General features: G+C 43.0%; 1 pseudogene; it reads right to left on the reverse strand.

Moving 5' to 3' along the window:
- Positions 1 to 1,025: 1,025 nt before the first annotated feature.
- LOC121619940 lies at positions 1,026 to 17,426 on the reverse strand (annotated as a pseudogene).
- Positions 17,427 to 19,682: the final 2,256 nt, after the last annotated feature.

Here is a 19,682-nt window from a genome sequence, read left to right on the forward strand (position 1 = left end):
TATAATCTTTACCATGTTCACCGTCTTAGCATGCTAGCATGCTAACTTTGAGATGAGACCAAAATATTGGACCCATCCTGACATGATGATAGCACTAAACGTAAAGTTCACCAAAGCGACTGCAATTCATCCTGAGGAAGACATGGAAGTCCTTTCAAATCCACAAATGTCAACCTGAGGGTGGTGCTAGAGGAAAAGTCAGGGGATCTCTTGTTGGAGTCATCATCTGGGCACCATGGAAAAAGGTTGCCAATCAGTCTAGTAGATGCTGAGATAGTCCACGGCGTAGCCTGCATGAAAATTTTGACCTTCTGGTCATGATGCTCGGCTAAAAATGGACAGGGGGCCATCTTCTGTGCACCATTACCATCTACACCGAATTTCGTGGCAATCCATCCACTAGTTGGGAAGATGTTTCGGTCTGGATGAAAGTGGTCGGCCTACAGATCACCTTAAGGCCCGAACCCTGGCTGCTGGCTAGGTAGAACTTTTATGTCCTCAGAGGATCTCTGACTTGCTTATTCCAGTAATAATTTACCTAGTATTGGAGATCAGTCTTTCACAGTTGGTATGAGGAACATTTAACGCTAACCTAACACGTGGGGTCAACACCTTACTTAGATGAGTGATTCATTGTATTGTGGAAACTTTCTTTCAAACCAAAATTATTTTTAGGTTTGAGCTGGTGTACCTGATTAAGTTGGAAGAGCTTGAACAGAGAAAGGAAGATAAATATTTGTTGAGAATAATATTAGATGCTTGTATTGAAAGAAATAACTATTAATGGACAGATTCACTCATGGACGGATTCAATATTTCTGCCATTTAGAGAATTACTTTCCATATCACAACAGTTTCCGCTCTTGTGAAATGCAAACATTCTGCATTTCATGAGTCAAGAACAAATTTTAAATGAGTTAAAGACATCTGGAGGTTGTCACTTAAATGAATGAATGATGCTTTCATTGAAGCACCAGAATGAAATTGCTCAAAGAAAACATTTGTGAAACAAGAAAAGAAACATCTTCACTTGGTATGTTGAATTTTATTTTACTTTCAGCCTAGTTCTTATAAAAATCCCTAAAAGACACAAGTCTTCCTTTCCGGCGGAAACTTTTCCGATGGGTTTTAATCAGCACAAGCCAGAGGACCATGTAGGGATGAAGACAGGATGGCAGTTGAGACGTGACTTTTTTGTTGGACTTCCTGCATGGAAATTCATTTCTTCTTGTCGGCCTTCAGTGCAGACTTGATACCTTTTCACCGCTGGCGGCCTTCTTCTCGACGGACTTGATGACACCGACGGCCACGGTCTGCCTGATGTCACGCATAGCAAAGCGACCTGGGAGGAAGAGATGGACAAGAAAAGACATAAACAGAGCAGTAAATGAGACACTGAAAAGATGCCTTCGACATTATATCATATTTCATGTGTTCATTTTATATCCCGACCTTGTGTGAAGAAGTTTTATTTTATCAAACTATATGACTCTCCACGTCGAATCCGTAATCTTAACAAAGAACACAAACTACTTTCACAGCTGAAACCAAGGAAATGTGGTCTAGGAGTCATGAGTTACATAAAAATGCAGTTTATTTTGAACATGCATTAAAGAAATTGCATGACATTTTGGGAAAGACACTTATTTGCTTTAGAGTTGAAAGGTAGACGATACCACTCGCATGCCAGTACAATAAATATGAAGCTACAGGTAGCAACCGTTAGCTGGAGCAGTACTTCCTGGAGTCTACAGCTGCTAACACTGCAAAAAGATTAAAATATCTTAAAATGTGAATCAATTGCATGTAAAACTTCATATGCATTTTGCAGTTGAAGCTCAAGCAAGGAGGTGAAGTGTCTCTGGATGCTGTATTTGTCTCTTATCATTGATGAAGATGTTTTCTAAATTTCTTAATGTTTTGTCTATTTGCATTTGTTTTCCTACGCTGCAGTGTGTTAAGCTCTCTGCACACAAGCCACTGCATCTAAGGGATGAAAAAGGCTGACAATCAATTGAAGTTGCAATGCTGGAGATAACTATAATGTGCACTGTAAATAGCTGAAGTCTTAGAGCTGGTATTAAAGTAAGGAAATGGTTCAATTTGCATCAAGAATGGAGGGATAACAGCAGTTCAAGGTTCTGCTGAAGTACCTAATAGATAGTTAACCATTTAAAAGAAAGCCGAATTCATTATTTTGACAATAAAAAAATGGACTGTAGTTTTAAATGAAGTAGATGGAGAAGAATTTTACTCACCCAGTGGAGCAAAGTCGGAGAAGCTTTCAACACACATAGGTTTTGAAGGCACCAACACAGCAGTACAGGCGTCTCCCGACTTGACAGACTTGGGCGCGTCCTCAATTTTTTTGCCGGAACGGCGGTCCACTTTCTGCACAAGCTCCGCAAACTTGCAGGCAATGTGAGCTGTGTGGCAGTCCAGCACGGGACTGTAGCCCGCATGGATCTGACCCGGGTGGTTCAGGATGATGACCTGAAATAGTCATGTTTAAGTGCATTTAGAAATGGTGTTGAATGTCTCAGGCCTGTTGTGAGTGCTACTTAATTCATGTATTTCTTTTTGCGATTATCATTGAAGCAATAGCATACCAAACAATGTAAAGCTACTTTTTTTAGTCTTCTGGTTTTGGTTTATATTCACTAAAACCTTGAGGTCAAGTTTTGTTGGGGTTCCTGCATCTAATGTCATCTCCATGTTCAGTTCATGTTTATTGTCCAAATACAAATTGTGGAGAGACCCAAAACCCAAGCCCAGTTCCTCATGCTCTCTTCATTTCCTTTGATGCCGTTTGCTCAGACTCACCTGCGCAGTGAAGTTGGAACACTCCTGGGGAGGATCGTTCTGACTGTCCCCAGCAACATATCCTCGGCGGATATCCATCACGGACACGTTCTTGATGTTGAAGCCAACATTGTCACCGGGGAGAGCCTCACTCAAAGACTCGTGGTGCATCTCCACAGACTTCACCTCAGTGGTTATGTTGGTGGGAGCAAAGGTGACGAACATTCCGGGCTTCAGGATACCGGTCTCCACACGGCCGACAGGAACAGTTCCGACACCTGAGAGAACAGGAGGCACATTTATTTTTCTTAATTAAAACTAATTACAACCGAAGCATATATCAGCCATCATACCCAGAATTTACTTTGAAAAAGTGGGTGAACAAGCGGCCTCTTTATCTTAAAGCCCTCTCAAAACTACACCTTTATTGCAACAAGGAGTGAACAAGTGGCTTGTTTCCTGTCCAAACCCCAGACTCACACTGTAATCCAGTAAGGGAGCCTACTCCAAATATTCAATGCTTCGTGCTGCAAGCACACATGCATGTTTTTTCCAAAAAAAAAAAAAAAAAGCTGGTTAAAACGTAGATAAAACTGATAAAACTGACACGTTACAAGTAAGTGATGAATAGTTTGCCAGTTTTGGTCCCTGTGAACAATAAGCACTCTGCATTTAAAACTTTTAACCATTTCCAGATGTGCTTTTTGTCTTTTTAGCAGAGTCAACAGCAGCATCTCACCCACCAATCAAATCTCTCTTATTTCACCATGTTTTGCCCGAAGAAGCTGCTGCTACTGTTGTTAGTGCAACTTCGAATGCCTTCTGTGCGTCTGGGTTGGTTTTTGACATTCTGTGACTGTGTCCTAGCAGCGTCGTGATATGAATCTTCGCCGTGTGCTTAATTTCAATATTTGCACCAAATAAGATAAGATAGACTTCTAGAAATTCGGGTATTAGAGGCAGCAGGTAATAGCAGTGTGTTGGGAAGTTATGTGAAGTAATATGATTTCATGTGTCGAGTGTGAAAAGTGAGGTGACGTTACAACACCCGACACCCCTTACCACCAATCTTGTAAACGTCCTGCAGGGGCAGACGGAGGGCCTTGTCAGTGGGGCGGACAGGCGGCAGGATGGCGTCAAGAGCTTCAAACAGTGTTTTTCCACTGGCGTTGCCCTCCTTGCGTTCAATATTCCATCCCTTGAACCAGGGCATCTACAAACAGATTTAAAGTGAGACATCTGTCCATGTTCTCAATGCTCGGGTTTACACTCATCGGAAATGTCCTCACTTTGTCACTTTCTTCAAGCATGTTGTCTCCATGCCACCCAGAGATGGGGACGAAGGCAACAGTGGCAGGGTTGTAGCCGACTTTCTTGATAAAGTTGCTCACTTCATTGGTGATCTCCTCGAAACGGAACTGGTCGTAAGAGATGGAGTCCATCTTGTTGACTGCAACAATGAGCTGCTTCACACCGAGGGTGCAGGCCAGCAGGATGTGCTCACGGGTCTGGCCGTCCTTGGAGATACCAGCCTCGAACTCACCAACACCAGCAGCAACGATCAGCACAGCGCAGTCAGCCTAAACAGGGAGACATTTTCTAGAATTCTACACATGTGCATGTTCTGTCACAGCAAAAATGATGGTTGCTCTAGCCCTGTTTGTGTGCACATCAGAAACTAACTGAACACTTTATGCGAATAGTGTTTTTTTTTTTTTTACATAACTGTATTTTATTTTGCATCTTGATCATCCTCATTTATCTATCAAATTGTTGTCCATAATTTGAAAGTTTTCTCTTTTATTGAAGCTGGTATTGACTGCCTCTGTTAGTACATCTCTTTGTGTTTGTTTTGTGACTCTTGGTCATTGTAAATGAGGGTCGTACCTCAGTGATCTCTCGAGTATACATAAAGGTTGACTGAATGAATGAATAAATTTCACTTCATTTGTCTCTTTGGTTTTCTTTTTGGAGTGCTGAGTGAAAACAAATGAGGAATAAAATTGAGGCTGGACATTCAATAACAATAATCAATAATTAATCAATAATTTTCAAAATGTTCAAATTCAGCTTTTACAAAAACATAATGAAGTGATTTTCTGGGACAACTACCATTCCAGCATACTGGCTGCTCAAGGTGCTGGCTAGATGGAAACATAAGCAATTACAGCCATTGTAGCATCTGAACCCAAACCCTGATAAAAAAAAAAAAAAAAAAGCTTGAAACTTAATTAGTAACTTGTGGTGTAATGTACAAAGCTGAAAGTGTTGAGCCAGTCGAGAGCAGGTTAAAAGGTGTGTCTTTACCTGAGAGGTACCAGTGATCATGTTCTTGATGAAGTCCCTGTGTCCAGGGGCGTCAATGACAGTCACGTAGTACTTGGTGGTCTCAATCTTCCACAGTGCGATGTCAATGGTGATACCACGCTCACGCTCGGCCTTCAGTTTGTCCAGCACCCAGGCGTACTTGAAGGAGCCCTTGCCCATCTGTGGTGGATGAGACGACAGGAATGAGGAAAACAGGGAGACTAACAGACAGTGTGATGGTGTGTGATTAAAGTTCAGCCAAAGACATTTGTAAAACAAAAACTCAAGCAATTTGTCCAGTGGTTCACGAAGTGCATTCACATTTTGTGTCTTCTAAATGTATTCATTTTAGCATTTACTATAATATTTAAAAATCCAAATGGGATATTTTTCTCAAATCCTTTTTATTAAAGGAGGCGCATCCATAATTTGTAACACTCTTTCATATTAAGGTCGTGCCGCCTCCTGAGATGTCTAAAAACAACCTGGTTAAACCAGTAGCTATCACAGAAGAACTGGGCAGATGTTAAAACATCGGTTCATTCCTCCTCAGGCAGAGCTTTGAACGGCTTTTGCAGTTTAAAGCACTGGTTCACAACCACCACTAGGGGTCACCAAAGCTTCGAGGCCGTCTTGATTTTATGGGGTGGAAAGAACACAAGTTCAATTGTTTTTGTTTTTTTTAAGTTCAGGTTATATTTAAGACATAAATCTCACAGGACATGGGCACGGTCAAGTCCTGAACACAAGCTATAGTTGCAGAGCCTTTGCTTTCCTCTGAACAGCCCCATCCTGCTTTAGAAAAGGATGCAGTTAAAATAACCAAAGAGCTAACAGAGGAAGGCCAAATGTCAGGAAGAAGACAACAATGAATTTATCAAAAAGAAGCCTATTTAGAATAATTGCTAAAAAAGTTACAAAAAATGCTCTAATTGTATATTATTTCAACATAAACGTCTTTTAAAAGATCCACACACCTACATATAACCATAATAAACAAATAAAATAATGTTCTCTAACGTGGTGCTGAGTTGTGCGCTTGTTTCAGCTTTAACTGCATTTCAGTTTGTGTGCGCACTTTCCAGTGTCCACGCGTCCTGGACGACTTTGTTGTTGTTGTTGTTCTGTTTTTTTTGTCCATGTGGCTAACTTAGACAACAGTTTTTTTCAGTATTGATGGAGAGCAGCCATGGCGCGCGCTGCAATTAAATTTCTCCGGGTGTTGCCAGTGTACGTCCAGTCAAAGTGTTGGTGCCACCGACAGGCTCAGATTACTAAAATAAGTGTCGGACAACATTAGGGAAAGGCTGAAGGGACAGGTCGGTCGCCCTGCCAAAGCCACCAGACTCCATTCACAAAAACAGTTATTTTATCATTAATATTTGCAATTGAATATATGGATTTTTTAAAAAATTCGAATATAAATCAAATGTATCTTATTCGTTTAAATGTACAATTGACCTTTTCGACCATTTAAACTTAAACTTCCACATTTTTAAAAGTCTTTCTTATTTTTACTTTTATCTTTAACTTCCATGACTTCCTTTTTTCCCAATTAATCTTGTCTTCAAGATGAACTGAATTTGCAGTAAAATATTGCATACACATTTGCAGTACTCTTTTTTTCCTCACGCATCCTCACCTGTCAAAAAAAAATCATTTTCATCAATTTGTTGTATTTTTTGTTGTCATTTCTTAGTTTTATTTATTTGTTTATTTTATTGAATGATTTAATGTGCAACTCAACTCTTTGTTTAACTATGAAAACCCAAAACAGAAGAGTTGCAAAAAGTATTTTATGTAGACCACTAGAATAACTTCATTGTGAGTCTTCTGTCATTACAATTAATTTAAGTGTCCTTTACATAATATTGTTTATGCTGATATTCTCAGAGGCCTGTTATTTCATAGGTATTTGAGGCTGATTGTCCTCTTTTTTCCTGCTTTGCTAGTCACATTATTTTTCTGTTTGTATGTTAAAAAATGCGAAAGTAACTCATGAAACCAGAGTATTTGCAGTCGAATTGCCTCGATAAAAATAGTACACATATTCCAACAGTAGGTGGCAGCAAACTGAGCAAAATCTGGTAGCCCTTGCATCCAGGCCACACCAGTTTTCCACACCTGCAATGTCACAGTGTCACAGCCTCATTGGGTTTGAAATGCTGTCACCAACCTCAGCGGCTTCCTTCTCAAACTTCTCGATGGCTCTCTTGTCGATTCCTCCACACTTGTAGATCAGGTGGCCGCTGGTGGTGGACTTGCCGGAGTCGACATGGCCAATGACCACGATGTTGATGTGGGTCTTTTCCTTTCCCATTTCGATTTACTAGTTATAAACAATATGGAGAGCAGTTGAGTTGTCTCTGAAATGAAAACTCTGAAAACAAGATGAGCTCAGACTCCCACAGTTATTTAAATCGGTTGTACCAAGCAAATGGGGCAACGTTGTGTTACTCAAAAGTAGCAAGACCACACGATAAAAATACACGTTAACAAGTAAAATTTTAAGTTCCTGTAAGTAAAAATATATGATTAGAAGATGAAGTTCGCATAAAATGGAAATTCTTAAGTGAAGACAGAACCATAAGATTGCTCTTAAGTACAGTACTTACGGTTGGTTGTTTCATTTCTGGTTGAAACAACCAGTTTAAAAGAACGATAGAAACTGTTTGTGTGTCAAATGCAAAGATGTTACAGTGTTTTAACTCACCTGGTTGAAAAGCCAAATGAAGGCAGTGGACGTCTGTTGGCTCCTGTTCAATCAAGTCGCTTTGCTTGCGTTTGATTTAAGAAGAGATGGGAAGATAACGGCTTCACCTGCTCCTCCTCCTCCTCCCTCATCTCTTCCTCCTCCTGTAATTATCTCTGCACTGACAAGGTGTAAAAGCTGTCTGTTGCAAAGGTACACCCACGATACGTATTCCATCAGCACAACCAGTCGAACCAGTCTGTTCTAAGCAATGGGTCGGTTTGTTCTATTTTACAGCACATTCATGCTTAAAACTGGTTTACTCACCTCCTGGATTGTGTCTTTTGAAACACCTTCATAGCTCTGTCACAAATAACAACTATATATGTATCAAACAGCACATATTCATTTGAAAACCTGTACTCTGTTATCATAGACTCCACAGAAGAAGTGATGAAAGGCCTAAAACTGATAAATAATGTACTTGTTTTAACCTTACTGACCAACTGTAATTGAAATACCTTCTTCTCGACGGGCTTGATGACACTGACGGCCACAGCTCATGTCACACACAGCAAAGCGACCTGGGAGGAAGAGATGGACAAGAAAAGATAAACAGAGGAGTTAATGAGACACTGAAAAGATGCCTTTGACATGAATCTGCTTTGTGTTTAAGGTGCAGCTTGGGGGGACTTAGGGAAACTATGAGGGGAACTATGGGTAGAACCCAGGTGCAGACACAACGGGGAACATAGACAAAGACAAGACTAGATAACGCTTACATGAAACGTGGCATGGACATGAACAAAGACAAGACAAGGAAAACCATTCACGACATGGAAGGACATGAAAACAAAGACAAAACAAGGGATGCGCTAGGTTCAAATTAATTAATTTATAAACAAGACACAACAAGGTAAACTACAACTCAGGGAACTATGACTAAAACACACTAAGGGAGACAGAGTCACACAACAATGAAACAACACAGGGAATGTACACACATGAACACAAGACACAACAGAGCTAGGGACAAGACCGTGAATAACTATCAACGAATAAAATAAATAACAGAAAACACTCCCGAAGGAGGAAAGGACAATGGGCTATGAAAACAGAACTGACTAATGAAGGAACTAGATATGAAAAACAACTCAAAATACACTCCTAGCAAACGGAGGAACAAGAATCTAAATAACAAAATAATCAAACAGAAAATAACTTCACAAGGAGAACAAATCGGCTGAACTATAAACTATGAAAGGAAAACAGAAACTAGTTACCCAACAAAAGACTCAGAGGAAATGATGGCTTACGAATGAAGACTGTGGCTGTGGTAAGAGGTAGAGGAAAAGACAGACTTGGGTGAATCGACAAATAGACAAAGACACACTCACATAAAACTCGGCACAGACAAGAACAAGGATATTACACTTACAATGAGACTATGGCTATGGTGAGTTAACGTAGACAACAGGAGAGCACCGACATGGACAAGGAGGACGCAACGAAACACTTACTATGAACCTGGGCATATGCTATGGGAAGGGGGATACAGACAACACTGATGACGGTGGAACACTAACATAAAACAAGACACGAATAGCTTACTGGTTTACTGACAATGAGCAGACAAAGACAAGCCAGGGAGACGCTCACATAAAACACGGTGCTGACATGAACAGAGAAAACACAACAAAACACACTTACATGAAACACGACAAACACTTACTATGGGCGCTAAGGCAAGGGCAATAACTGTGGCTGTGGCAGAAGGCAAGGGGACAAGACACGGTAACGCAGACAGTGAAGTAACACAGACATGAACAGAGAAACAAACATGAACTAAGAAACACTACAATGAACACCTACAAACTGAATGAGGCAAAAGATCAAGAGGAAAACTAAACAAAACCGGCGTGCATGGCACGGGTCATGACACAGCTGTCTGGAGGTGAATGTACAACCCTGATTCAAGAAACATTGGGACAGAAATTAAACTGAACATGATAACTTTGCTCAGTCTTTTTGATATTTGCTCAATGGAAAACAGCACAAATACATTTTATTCCATGTTTGACCTCATCAGCTTCATTGATTTTTGTAAATATGCTTATTCTGAATTTGATGCCGCAACACGTTTCAAACAAGTTGGGACAGGAGCAACAAAAGACTGCCAAAGATGTGGAACGCTCAAAAAACACCTGTTTGGAACATTCCACACGGAAACAGGTTCAGTGGTTACAGTGAGACTCAGTCATTCACAAGCAAGGATGGGGGAGGTTCACAACTTTGTGATTAAATGAAGGATATTACTATATTTAGGAACATTGCAGTAATCAAGAGGAGAACAGGTTGTAGCTTGTACAACTTCTTGTAGATCTGCAAATGATAAAAAAATACCTAATCCTAGAGATTAATTTGAGCTGGAAGAAGCATGACTGAACAGTACTTTTGACTTGCTCACCTAAACAGAGCTTGGCATCAAATATTACCCTGAGATTGCAGAGCAGCCTATGTAATATTACTTGAGAGACCATCAGGATTAGCACCAAAGGAGCTGATGGAATTTTATGTCTTGAACCAGAACAGAACGACTTCGGACTTTTCATTGTTAAATTTAAGGACATTTTGAGACACCCAGGACTTGAGGGAGGGGAGTTCCTCAGAGCGGCACAAAACATTCTGTTGGAGAGGTATGTAAGCTATGAGTCCTTCACGCCTACTCAGTGTAGCCTTTCCTACTCAGTGTAACATCATGCTGCTGTTGCACTGCACACCTCAGTTCCCTTGAGAGGGCAGACGTAGGAGCAAGGGTTAGCATATGCTCCAGGTTTGCATTTTGCCTGGACAAAGCATCTGCATTTGTATTAGCTCTTCCTGGTTTGTATTTGATGTCCAGATCAAAACTTGCCAATTCTGAGGCCCACCTTTGTTCGACTGCTCCCAATTTGGCTGTTCGGAGATGGCTTAGAGGATTGTTATCTGTGTATACTGTGTTGGCCCACCAAGTACTCTCTGAATTTCTCTGCAACAGCCCACTTAAGGGCTAAAAATTCCAGTTTCATGGAACTATAATTTTGCATATTTCTTTCAGTTCTTCTTAGACTGCGGCTAGCAAAAGCAATGGGTCGAATTTTGCCATCCCACTCCTGTGAAAGGACTGCCCCCAACCCATCATGGCTAGCATCTACATCCAGGATAAATGGTTTATTAAAGTCAGCATAAGCTAGCACTGGAGCAGTGGTGAATTTCTGTTTAAGTGTCTGGAAAGCTGTGTGGCATTTCTCAGTCCAGTGGGGTTTGATCAGATTTTTGACCCTCTTGTCTTTACTAGTTAATTTTGCAGCCAAGGAATTTAATGGTGAGGCAATTTGAGAGAGGCCAGGAACAAATCGTCGAAAATAACTGGCAAAGCCTAGGAATGATTTTAGTTCTTTGACATTCTCTAGGCATTTCCACTATGCCACTGCAGCAATCTTATCTGGATCAGTGGCCACCCCATCCTCAGAGACCACATGGCCCAGGTACTTGACTTGCTTTTGGAAGAAGCAACACTTGCTTAGCTCAACCTTTAAGTTTTCTTTTTGCAGACGCTGCAACACCAGCTCCAGTCTTTGTAAAAGTTGTTCTACAGAGGTTGAAAAGACTACCACATCATCCAGATACAGAAGCAGAGACTGAAAACTTTGGTCTCCAAATATCCTTTCCATCAATCTCTGGAAGGTACTGGGTGCATTACATAGACCAAAAGCCATTCGATTGAATTCAAACAGACCAAATGGAGTACAAAAAGCGGTTTTATGTTTGTCTGCTTCAGCTACAGGGACTTCATTGTATCCACTTGCAAGGTCTAATGTAGAGAACCATTTGGCACCTGTTGGAGCGTCTAGTGATTCTTCAATTCGAGGCAGTGGATAAGCGTCCCTTCGTGTCTTTGCATTGAGTTGCCTGTAGTCTACACACATCCTTAGAGAGCCGTCCTTTTTCTGAACTAGAACCAGAGGCGCGGCATAAGGACTGCAACTCTCCCTTATGACTTGGGTCTGTAGTAGTTGTTTAATGTGAGCTTTAACTATTTCAAATTGAGATGGAGGGGTGCGGCGGTAACGCTGTTCAGTTGGAATGTCATCTATAACAGGGATATTATGTTCAATGAGTGTTGTACAGCCCAGATCACTCTCCCCTGACGAAAATACATCCTTGTACTTCCCAAGCAAATCTCTGCTTCCAGTTGCTCCTGGTGGCTCAGGTTAGACAAGTCAACTGACTGTAAATCTAAACCCTGGGGCTGCATAGCAGAAGCTTGGGAGCAGATTACAGTTACTTTGCTCACAACTAGCTTGGCTAGTGACTGTTGTGAATAGAGCAGCTGACAACATGGGAAAGACCATGTGACTGCTTGGAAAGACAGCTGACAGGAGGGAAAAGACCCCACAGGTGCTGGTATGGGCTAGCAACCCATGGCAGCAGTGGCAAGCCTTAACCTTGCTACAACCAGACTTAGCTACAACCAATATAAGGAAAATACCCCAAGAGTCAGCGAGAGCAGGGGTGGAAGATGACTCACAGGTGGATTGCATGGTAACGAACAGGATAACGGATATGACTATGCCTTGGATACATGACTCAGTGAGGGATGGGGGCACGGACCCATCTCTTAGGGCCAGAGGTAGCAGTACTCAGGTGACAGGGAAGGCAACTAAGGAGAGCAAAAGTTGTGCAGCAGAGGATAAGAAGCTTCAAGTTTGCCCATGTGGCTGGCAGAAAATAACATCAATCCGAGGCCTTAGAACTCATCAGGGAAGGAGGAAGTGTTTAGCGGTGGAAGGGCAGAGTGGCCGCATCGACCAGTATTTCTTGAGAAGTCAGTCGAATCAGTCGGATGAAGTCCAGCGACAGGTAGAAAACCACAGTTCGCAGGATATCAGTAACACTATCCCTGGAGAGGAGGAGGTACGGAGAGGGGATGCAGTTGGTGTTGAGGGCAACAGGCCAGCCAAGGAGAGAAGCATGGAGCAGAAAGCTAGAGTTAAGTGGCCGAGGGCTAATGATAGCAAAGAGTGGGAGGCAGTTGATAGAGATTTATCAGTCATATTAAGCAGGCTTAGAGGAGATGTAGTGGAGAAATTGGATAAAATTGGAGATGTGATCTACTCCTATGGTCGAGAGAGATTTGGGGTGCTTGTCAAAAGGAAAGGCGAGAGGGTGCAGGTCGGCAAGTCTAGGCGGCAAAGAGAAATAGAGAAGTTAGTAAAGGAAAGGAGGCAGTTAAGAAAGCAGTGGAGGAAGGCGACAGAAGAAGAAAGGGAGGGAATTAAGGTGTTGCAGGAGGAACTGAGAAGCAGGTTAGCAGTACTCAGAAGGGCAGAACACCTTAGGGAGAAGAGAAAGAAGAAGGAACGTGCAAGGTCAGCATTTTTTAGGAACCCCTTTAATTTTGTGAAAGGCTTGTTTAATCAAGAAAAAGGAGGGCAACTTAAGGCAACGAAATCAGAGATTGAACAGTATTTGAAGTCGACGTATTCAGATTCAAAGGAGAATAGGAATATAGGTCTTCCACCTGACATGCCACCATTAGGGGAAGTGGAGCAGGAGATGGATGTGAGCCCACCTAGGTGGAGAGAAGTGGTGGAGGTGGTTCGGCGTGCAAAGGCTTCTTCGGCCCCAGGGCCTAATGGAGTCCCCTACCATGTCTATAAGAGTGCACCTGGCATCTTAAGGACACTATGGAGATACCTGAGAATAGTTTGGGAGAAACAAAGTATTCCAAGAGCATGGCGCAGGGCAGGAGGTGTCTTCATCCCTAAGGAGAAGGAGTCATCGGACCTTAGCCAGTTTCGGATGATTTCTCTCCTAAATGTTGAGGGAAAGATTTTCTTTAGTATCGTAGCACAGAGGCTGGCTAAATACTTAGAAAGGAATGGTATGATAGATACGACAGTGCAAAAAGCAGGGATACCAGGATTTGCGGGATGCTTAGAGCATACTAGCATGATTTGGCATCAGATTCAGACAGCTAAGAGGGAGAAAAGAGACTTGAATGTTGTATTTTTAGATCTGGCTAATGCGTTTGGGTCAGTGCCACATAACCTTATTTGGAGTTCCTTTGACTACTTTAAAGTGCCGGAGATAGTTGTTAACTTGGTGAAAGCATATTTCCAAGACATCAGACTGTGTGCAAGTATCGCAGAGCTCACAACAGGCTGGCAAAGATTGGAGGTTGGTATTATGGCAGGATGTACAGTGTCCCCGCTAGCTTTCACAATGGCTATGGAGGTAATTATTAGGGCTTCCAAGTGGGTCGTAGGTGGAGAGAGACGGCAGAATGGAATGCGTCTTCCACCAATTAGGGCTTATATGGATGATATGACACTGCTAACTTCAACAGTGCCATGTACAAGGAGGTTGTTAGATAAAGTCAATCAGAATCTCAAGTGGGCTAGTATGAAGATTAAGCCTAGTAAGTCAAGGAGTATTTCAATATACAGAGGGAAAGTAAGTGATAGAAAGTTTGCTATAGATGGTGAGGAAATCCCAACAATTAGGGAGAAATCAGTTAAGAGTCTAGGACGGTGGTACAATGTGGACCTGAATGATGTTGAACAGGTTGTGCAATTTAGAAAGGATGTTGCAGAAGGGCTGGAGAGAATAGATAAATCAGGGCTCCCAGGAAAACTGAGGTTGTGGTGCTTGTAGTTTGGCTTGTATCCTAGGTTAATGTGGCCAATGTCAGTATATGAAGTCCCATTATCTGTAGCAGAGAGAATGGAAAGGCTAGTTAGCTCTTATATTAGAAAATGGTTGGGTGCTCCCAGGTGCTTAAGCAATGTAGCTTTGTATGGGAAAGGAATGCTTCAGCTGCCAGTATCCAGTCTAACAGAGGAGTTTAAATGCACTAAGGTTAGGACAGAACTTTTATTATCTGGGAGTAAGGACATGTTAGTTAGCAATGTGGTTCCGAATCCTTCTGGGGGGAGGAAATGGAACCCAAGGGCAGCAGTGCAGGAGGCAGAGGCAGCTCTTAGGCATGCAGAAATAGTAGGAAATGTTCAATTTGGCCGGGGAGGCTTGGGGCTTGGCCCAGGCAAACCAGTGTGGAATAAAGCAGGTCTAAAGGAGAAAAGAAAGCTTGTAGTGGAACAGGTGCGTAGGCAGGAGGAGTTGTTAAGAGGGGCAAAAGCAGTTGGTCAAGCCAAACAGGGACAATGGTTGAATTGGGAAGGTGTTGAGAAGAGGAAACTTAGTTGGAGGGACCTGTGGAATATGGAGGAAGGCCGTATTAAATTTCTGATAGGGGCGACATACGATGTGTTGCCAACCCCGCAGAACCTAAGTCTCTGGGTACAGGGCGATCAATCGTGCCCACTCTGCTCAGGTACAGCAAGTTTAAAGCACATTTTGTCAGGTTGTAGAATTAGCTTATCACAAGGCCGGTATACATGGCGGCATAATCAGGTGCTGAGAAGCTTAGCCGCAGGCATTGAGGAGAGAAGGAAGCAGGTGAATTCTGGAAGTTCTAGAAAGGAGAGGTTAGATGTGCAGTTTGTTCGAGAGGGGGAGAAAAATAGAGCTGCTAAGTCAGGGAGAAAGCAGGGAGGTGGCTGCCTGGTAGGGGCTGATGATTGGCAAATGCAGGTCGACTTGGGAGGACAGCTAGTTGTGCCCCAGGAAATAGTTTATAGTAATCTGAGGCCAGACATTGTCTTATGGTCCATGAGTAAAAAGACTGTGTATTTTATTGAGTTAACAGTTCCTTGGGAAAATTCAGTGGAGGCAGCTTATGAAAGGAAGAAGACTAAGTATGCAGATTTAAAGACAGAATCTGAGCAGAGGGGATGGAAGACCAGGGTCTGTCCGGTTGAAGTGGGGTGTAGAGGTTTTGTTGCAGGGTCAGCTGTTTCACTGTTGAGGGAGCTGGGAGTGCATGGGCAAAATTTAAGAAAGACAGTGAGGGAGATGTCAGATGAGGCTGCTAGGTCTAGTCAGTGGATATGGATCAGGAGAAATAATAGTAGTTGGGGGGTGAAATAGGGACAGTGGGGGGGCAGGCAGAGGACATGCATGCCTAACCCAGCAAGAGAAGAGGTTAAAGTCTGAACAAGACACCTCTCCTCTGCTCTGCTTTCCCCGCCCCATCTTCTCGCTCTGCCAATAGGAAGAGAACCAGGAAGTTTAGATAAGGTGGGGGTGTGGCCAGCTAGAGTCTCTCTTTGGGACCATGCGGCCTGTTCAGGTGAGTTTGCGTGGTAAGACACAGAGTTGGCTTGTTTTTTGATCTTTTTGGTTGTTTTCCTGTTTTGTCTGCTTCTTGAAGGAAATGTTAGGGTTTGCTGCTTCTTGAAGGAAATGTTAGAAGAGGCTGTTAAATCTAGTCTGTGGTTTAGGCCTCCACCTTCAGCACCTTCTAAATTTTCCACCCCCTACCCGAACAAGGGTCTGTATCCAATCCCTACTTTCATCTTTTGACTCTACCTCTTTATTTTCTATCCCCTACCCGAACCAGGGTTTGTATTCCCACCCCGCTTTTTCTTGGTGCAGTTGGTGAGAGGCAGGGGTAGATGATGGTAGTGTGGCAATCGGCAGTTACATGTGGCATCTAGGCCTGTGGTAGCATTGTAGCAGCTAACAATAGCTAAAGCGGTGAGAGTATGATAGTATCTTAGCAGTTAGTATTGGTAGCTAGCAATTAACATTAACAGTATAGGTGAATCTAGCGTTATTGTCTTCTTCTGTTCCTCTTAGCAGGTAGCGGTTAGCACATAACATTAGCTAAATGGTAGCATCGGAACTGTATTGTCTTCTTCTGTTCTTCCTAGCGGTTAGCAGTAGCATTAGCAATAGTTAAATGGTAGCATCGGTACTGGCCACTACCTGGAGCATCTCTGGGTCAGTTGAACGTGGCGGTGCTGTTTGGATTGTGTAGGAGCAGTGTGAACTGGCACTAGGGGGGGTGACTCTGGGACGCCGGAGTTCACTGCCTAACCTCCTGGAGGTGTAGTGGGACTAAGTAGGCGAAACACTGTTGAAGGGAGGTTTCCACCTGATGACCCCCAGAGACGTGTTAGGAATCACTGCTCTTTGGCAGGTATAGAGGCAGATTAGAGCTCCAAGGTTCTTCACTGAGAATGAATCCTCTTTTTGAGCACAAGTATCTTGTGTTTAAATTAACTGCCTTGAGCATCAATCTCCTCATGAAAGACAATGGTGGGACTATTAGGCTCTACCACATGAACCGAATGCAGCACACCTAAAGGTTCGTGGCTGAAGGTAGGCTGGTTCATGGTTTACATTTGTAACTGGGACGTAGGCCAATCCATCATTCAGTGTAGCTAGAGCAGTGGACACTAGTAAACCTGCGGGCATGCGAGTTGCAATATCATCAGGTTCCAGAAGGACTGTCAGTGAGTTGTACTGTTTACCTTTTGGACCTGTGGTTGGAATCATCACTGTGGTACCTGCAGGGATCTGGACAGGGTTCTGCGCATACACTCGTAGTTTGCCAAGCCCCTCTTCACTCTGTTCAGTCTCCATCAAATGGCACATTTGTAGCGCTTCTCTCCAACCCGGAGCAGCTTGTGTAACCTGAGGGACAGAGAACATGGCAGGACCATATTCTGCATAGAGGTCATTATAGAGTTGACTTATGACATTCATGCCCAACAGCCCAGGAACCTTTTCCTTTTGTTTATGCAATGTTGTAGAACTAGGTGGGTCTTCGACAATGAGAACACCACTATCACGAAGCATTCGACCTAAAACAGTGACGTCCATCTTTACATACCCCAAATATGGGATGGCAAGCCCATTGGCAGCAGAGAGATTTAGCCACTTACAGGTGTTAATCTTAGGCTGATCTGAGTGAAAATGTGACATGAAAAAGCTCTTTGTCAGTGTGGTAACATTTGAACCAGTGTCCAACAATGAGGGGACATCCATTCCATTCATGGTCAGCCGCACTACGGTGCACAGACCCACCAACTGTTTCAAGAGTTCTGGAGACACTGGGGGAGAGTTACACTCGGCTAGATCTGTTACCTGGTGAGAGACAAACGTTGGCTCCATCTGTGGGTGCTCCACTTGCACTGCCTGGACGCTCGTTGTGGGACTCGTTCTCAAGGCAGTGGGCATGGGCTGGCGACAGTATCGAGCAATATAGATAGATAGATAGATATACTTTATTTATCCCAAGCTGGGAAATTGCAGTGCAGCAGCAGCAGCATTACACACAGTGAAATAAGTTAAAAATTCTGAAATAAGACTATAAAGAGCAAACTATACATAATAAAATATCAAAATAGCTAGCAGTAAAATATTATATGCATAATAATAAAATAGCAAAATAGTAAACAGTCGTAATGAAAAAGTATTGCACAAAAAAGAATATCTACAGCAAATGGCAGTGTGTAGAAAATAAAGTGTACCGTGACTGTAAGTATAACACAGTGAAAAAAGTGAAAATTTGTAGGATAGGACTAAAAAGAGCTAGCTATACAAAATAAAATATCAAAATAGCGAGTCGTAAAAAATTATATACATAATAATTAAAATATCAAAAGTAGCAAACAGTAGTGGTACAAAGTATTGTATTATTATTAAAATTGTATTTATTTATTTATTTATTTTTTAGCTGTTATTGTACAGTGTAATGTCATGTGGCAGGAAAGATTTTCTGTATCTGTCCCTTCGACAGCGGAGCTGTAGCAGCCTGTGGGAGAAGAGGGTGCTGATCATTGTCCATGATGGATAGCAGTTTATTCAGCGTCCTCCTCTCCACCACAGTCTGAAAAGACTCAAGTCTGAGTCCGAGTACAGAGCCAGCCTTCTTGATGATCTTATCAAGTCTGTTGGTGTCGCTGGCTCTGATGCTGCTGCCCCAACATACAACAGCGAAGAAGATGGCGCTGGCAACCACAGACTGGTAGAAGATCTCCAACATTTTGCTGCACACGTTGAAGGATCTCAGTTTCCTCAGGAAGTAGAGTCTGCTCATCCCCTTCTTGTACACAGTCTCCGTGTTGGATTTCCAGTCCAGTCTGTTGTTGATCACCACTCCAAGGTATTTGTAGTCCTCCACCTCCTCCACCACCTCCCCTTTGATCCATAGTGGCTGTGAAGGCGTCTTCTTCCTCCTGAAGTCGATCACCATCTCTCTGGTTTTGCTGATGTTCAGCCTAAGGTGATTTTGTTCGGACCACTCAACAAAGTTGTCTATCAGTGTCCTGTACTCCCCCTCCTCTCCCTCTCTTATACACCCTACAACAGCTGAGTCATCAGAGAACTTCTGCAGGTGACATGACTCAGAGTTGTACTTAAAGTCAGTGGTGTATAAGGCGAAGAGGAAGGGAGAAAGCACAGTCCCCTGCGGAGCTCCTGTATCACTGACCACCACATCAGACAGCCTGCTGCCCAGACGGACAAACTGTGGCCGGCCGGCTAAGTAGTCAGTGATCCAGGAGATCACTGCGTCGCTAACACCCATCCCCCGCAGCTTCTCACCCAATAGCAGAGGTTGAATGGTGTTGAAGGCACTGGAGAAATGAAAGAATGTGATTCTTACAGTGCCTCCTCCACCATCAAGATGCATATGGGCTCGTTGCAGCAGGTAAATGACAGCGTCATCGACTCCTAAATGGGGCTGATAGGCAAACTGCAGAGGGTCAAGGAATGTCTTCACCTGTGGACTCAGCTGGGCTAGGACCAGTCTCTCCAGGACTTTCATCACATGGGATATGAGGGCAACTGGTCTGTAGTCAGCTGGGTCAGATGGCCTCTGCTTCTTGGGGACTGGAACCAGGCAGGACGTCTTCCACAGCCTCGGGACTTTCTCCTGGCTCAGGCTCAGGTTGAACAGATGTTCCAGTACAGGAGACAGCTGGCT

Source organism: Chelmon rostratus, chromosome 16 (genome assembly GCF_017976325.1).
Source record: "Chelmon rostratus isolate fCheRos1 chromosome 16, fCheRos1.pri, whole genome shotgun sequence".
Lineage (NCBI taxonomy): Eukaryota > Metazoa > Chordata > Actinopteri > Chaetodontiformes > Chaetodontidae > Chelmon > Chelmon rostratus.